This window comes from Nycticebus coucang, chromosome 8 (genome assembly GCF_027406575.1).
Source record: "Nycticebus coucang isolate mNycCou1 chromosome 8, mNycCou1.pri, whole genome shotgun sequence".
In the NCBI taxonomy this organism is placed as follows: domain Eukaryota; kingdom Metazoa; phylum Chordata; class Mammalia; order Primates; family Lorisidae; genus Nycticebus; species Nycticebus coucang.
Window position 1 is genome coordinate 3,140,563 of NC_069787.1, and position 5,346 is coordinate 3,145,908.

A 5,346-nucleotide genomic window follows, 5' to 3' on the forward strand; every position below is an offset into this window, starting at 1 on the left:
CGTCATTGTTGTTTGGCAGGCCCGGGCTGGATTCGAACCCGCCAGCTCTGGTGTATGTGGCTGGCGCCTTAGCTGCTTGAGCTACAGGTGCCGAGCCCCTAATTTTTCATTTTTCATTGAAATATCTTTGTATACATACATGCCATTCTCCACTTATTCCCTTAATTTCTTTCGTTAATTTCCCAGGAGTAAGGCCCTAGGTTTTGAATATACTATGTAATTTAAAGATTATACCCATAATTTAAAGAAATACCAGCAGAGTCTCAATATTGATTTCATAGATGGGTACAAAATGAGGCTTATAATAGACCTAGAGTTTTAGGGGTCAACCACATCAACCCTAAATGTTCCGAGAACCCGCTGCTAAACCCACTGGTTTGTGGCAGAAAAGAAACCCACTCTCAGTGTCCCTGCTGTGCCAGGCTCTTTCTGGGTCTCATTTAAATGTCCCCCACCCAACCCTTATCTCCCCTGAGCTGAGTAAGCAAGCTGAGAGGCGAGTGGGCAGACCCCGGATTGCACACCAAGCATGACTGCAGCCCCTTGGCCCACGGGCTCGGGCCTCGGCATCCACAGGTGAAGCTGGTTTGCAGAGCAAGTGCAGTTTATGAAAGCTCTTTCACAGGCTGGGCTTTCGAGCTTGCTCCTCCTCTTGGGATTTGCTTTCAGTTCTCCTGGGGAGATGAATTCCTTCTCATTCTTCAAGTCTCAGATGCAATTTCTTCTCCTCCAAAAAGTTCTCCCTGTCCTCCCCCCCTGCACCCCCCCTACCTTCACCCTTCCCCTGCCCCCTCTTGTCTTCATCTTTCAGTCTCCTCAGTGACCCCGGCTCATTTTCAGGCTTTGAATCTATCAGAAGAGCAGGCAGTTCCTTTGCAGGCTGAACTTGGTGGGAGTCCAGCTTGGTGAGCTCAGCATGAGACAGGATGGAGGAGGCGACAGAGGTGGTAAGGCTGGCCAGGGCCAGGTGCCAAGAGCCTTGCTCACAGAGCGAAAGGCAGCAGAGGGAGGAGTGAGGACTGGGGAATGGAAAAGCTTGGCACATAATGGGCACTCACGCAGTGTAAGCTGTTATAGTTAGAAGAATATTATAAGTTAGCCCCTAAAAGGGCGTGCTTAAGACTTGGTAAGAGAGGGGCTGAGGAAGAGCAGAGCCCACACCCTGAAGGTGGGAATCTGAAAGAGAACATGGGGTGTTCCTTGTGGAGGGGAGCAGAGAATGGGCTTAGCAGGCACACATGGTGCTCTCGTGGATTGTTAGTCCCAGCTGCACAGGAGGCCGAGGCAGGAGCACGGCTCAGGCCCGGAGTTTGTGGCCATAGAGGCCATGACTGCTGATGAGTAGCCGCTGACCCCACCTGGGCAGTGCAAGACCTTCAAAAACAGAGTGGATGTTGACAAAGCTGCTGAGTGAGGGGAGCTGTAGTCACTCCACTGGCTTTGACATAATGATGCAGCTATGGAGGCAGTTTTAAAAATTACTTATATTCATTATAAAATTATTCCCCCTAACCAAAGATTGTCCTGTATAAAAGCATCCCCTCTACCCAAGTTTCCTGTTAGATCAGCACACACAGGCAGGTTTCTCTGGATTCCTTGCCTTCTTTCTTTTTTTGAGACAGAGCTTCAAGCTATCACCCTAGAGTGCTGTGGCATCACAGCTCACAGCAACCTCCAACTCCTGGGCTCAAGCGAGTCTTCTGCCTCCGCCTCCCAAGTAGCTGGGACTACAGATGCCCGCCATAATGCCCGGCTATTTTTCTGGGTTGCAGCCGTCATTGTTGTTTGGCGGGCCCAGGCTGGATTCGAACCCGCCAGCTCAGGTGTATGTGGCTGGTGCTTTAGCTGCTTGAGCCACATTCGCCGAGCCAGATTCCTTGCCTTCTTGGTGAGCATCACACTGAGAAGGGGCAGGGCTGGGGCCCAGGCACTAGGCTTTCCTGGACCGGATCTCCCTCATCCAGGGAGACAGAGACTCTCTCTACCTTTCAGATTCAGGGCAGTGTGCTATCCCCACTGTGGTGGGCACAAACGCTGTGGAGCTCTGCACACTCGGGGCACTTGTACACGAGCATGGGGAGTGTGGACCTCTGTGACGGATGGCATCAGGGGTGTCGTCTTCCACGGCCTCCTTTGCAGGGCTGCCTGCAAATCAAGAAACACTAGCACGCTGGTCGCACACACAACTGATGTTTCTGGTCTCTACTATAGATCTTATAAATATGCAAGTAGGTAGCCTCAGTACACTGATAACTGATGTGTTGACCTTCACTGGGTCACACACAGCAGCCCTTCTGTGTTGGTATTGATAAGGGACTGTGCCCAGACTAGGATCCCTTTTTTTTTTTTTCTGAGACAGGATCTTTCTGTTTTGCCTGGGCTAGAGTGCAGTGGCACCATCAAAGCTCACTGCAGCCTCAAGCTCCTGGGCTCATGCAGTCCTCCTGCCTCAGCCTCCCAAGTAGCTGGAATTACAGGAACATGCCACCACACCAGGTGGACTTTTTTTTTTTTTTTGTGGAGCCACGTTTCACCAACTTGCACAGGCAGGTCTTGACTCCTGGCCTCAGGAGTGCATTTTATATATATATTATGCCTATGTATGGATAGACTGGCACATGAATAAATATATGTCAGTATATAAGTGTATCCATACATATGCCAGATATGTCATTTATAAATAATATTTAAATGTTTATGGTCTAGCGCAGTGGCTCATGCCTGTGATGCTAGCACTTTGGGAGGCTGAGGTGAGAGGATTGCTTGAGGCTCTGAGTTTAAGACCAGCCTGAGTAACATATGGAGACCCTGTCTCTACTAAAAATAGAAAAATTGGCTTGGCGCTTGTAGCTCAGTGGCTAGGACCCAGCCACATACATAGGAGCTGGTGGGCTCGAATACAGCCCGGGCCCTAAACAATGACAACTACAACCAAAAAGTAGCCGGGTGTTGTGGTGGGCGCCTGTAGTCCCAGCTACTTGGGAGGCTGAAGCAAGAGAATCACTTAAGCCCAAGAGTTTGAGGTTGCTGTGAGCTGTGACGCCATGGCACTCTACCAAGGGTGGCGTAGTGAGACTCTGTCTCCAAAAAAAAAAATCCTGGGCGGCGCCTGTGGCTCAGTGAGTAGGGCGCCAGCCCCATATACCGAGGGTGGCAGGTTCAAACCCGGCCCCGGCCAAACCCGGCCCCGGCCAAACAAAAAAATAGCCGGGCGTTGTGGCGGGCGCCTGTAGTCCCAGCTACTCGGGAGGCTGAGGCAGGAGAATCACTTAAGCCCAGGAGTTGGAAGTTGCTGTGAGCTGTGTGACGCCACGGCACTCTACTGAGGGTGATAAAGTGAAACTCTGTCTCTACAAAAAAAAAAAAAAATCCCCCAATACAATAAATTTTTATGTTATATAAGTATGTGTTTATGTAGTACATATGCCAATATGTCAATATAGTGGAATGATACACAGCCATTTAAAAGTTTGGAGAACCCAGCCTGAGCAATATAATGAGACTCAGTCTCTACAAACAATAAAAACATTCATTGGACCCAGGAGGCTGAGGTGGAAGGGTCACTTCAGCCCAGGAGTTGGAGGCAGCAGTGAGATGTAACGGCTTGGGCAGCAGAGCGAGATCCCATCTCTTAAAGAAACAAGCAAGAAAACCACATGTATTCCTTACCCTTAGACATTTAGTTTGTTTGTTCTTTTTCAGTAGTATTAAAAAACCCAGCAGGCCAGGCGCAACGGCTCACACCTGTAATCCCAGCACTCTGGGAGGCTGAGGCGGGTGGATCACCTGAGCTCATAGGTTCTAGACTAGCCTGAGCCAGAGCAAGACCTTGTCTCTAAAAATAACCGGGCATTGTGGTGGGTGCCTGTGGTCCCAGCTACTTGGGAGGCTGAAGCAAGAGAATCACTTAAGTCCAGAAGTTTGAGGTTGCTGTGAGCTGTGATGCCCCAGCCTCCCAAGGGCAACAAAGTGAGACTCTGTCTCAAAAAAACCCAAAAAACCCCAGCAGTGAATATCCTTACAATTAAATATGTGCATCATTGAATATTTCATTAGGATAAATTCCAAGAAGTGAAATAGATGAGTTAAATAAAATAATATCTTAAATATTTTTCCAGTTATACATTATTATTTTATTATTATTATTTTTTTGAGCCAGAGTCTCATTATGTTGCCCTTGGTAGAGTACTGTGGCATTACAGCTCACAGCACCCTCAAACGCTTAGGCTTAAGTGATTCTCTGGCCTCAGCCTCCCAAGTAGCTGGGACTATAGGCACACACCACAACACCCGGCTATTTTTGTTGTCGTAGTTGTCATTGTTGTTTGGCAGGCCCAGGCTGGGTTTGAACCCACAAGCCCTGGTGTATGTGGTTGGTGCCCTCACCGCTGAGCTAGGGGCTCTGAGCCTATACATTATATTTTAAATACCCAAGTGTTAATCCATACTGGACTGCAGTGGAATCAGGGGAAATGCCCTTGATTCTATCTGTCCATTCTGAACGCTTTTGAAGGGGAGTCACATGGTCCATCTGACTGTGAGGCTCACCGTGGTGTTGTGGTCTTACCTGGTCCTCATCCCCGTGTATTCCATGGCCCTGTGTGTTTTACTGCCTCCTTTTAGCTGCTTCTGCATTTTTAAAAATTGAGATGAGGTCTTACTATGTTGCCCTGGCTGGCCTCAAATTCCTGGGCTCAAGCAATCCTCCCACCTCAGCCTCCCACATAGTTGGGACTATAGATTCAAGACACCACCTCCAGCAGTTGCTTGTACGTTTAACTCTGTGTTACTAATACCCAGATTCTACCCAATGTCTTAGACTCCCATCGGTGGACTAAGATTAGCAAGAAGAACCATCATTTCCTTTGGGGAATTTCTTTGGGAACCCTAATACCATAATGAACACTCAAATTATTGAGTAAATTAATATCAAAACTTATAATCTTTGGTAAGTTAAAGATTTTTTTTCCATTTTCTCTCAAGAAAACTTTAAAGACTGCCCCAGGTGCCCCAATGAGAATAAAATCATCAACTGAACATTTTAGGAAGACTTTCTCCTTTGAAGGCTGTACCTATCTTGCTGTATCCAGTTACTTAATTTTAGTCACTAAATCTTTTTTTTTTTTGTAGAGACAGAGTTTCACTTTATTGCCCTCGGTAGAGTGCAGTAGCATCACAGCTCACAGCAACCTCCAACTCCTGGGCTTAGGCGATTCTCTTGCCTCAGCCTCCCGAGTAGCTGGGACTACAGGTGCCCGCCACAATGCCCGGCTATTTTTTGTTGTTGTTGTTATTGTTGCTGTTTGGTGGGGGCAGGGTTTGAACCCGCCACCTTTGGTATATGGG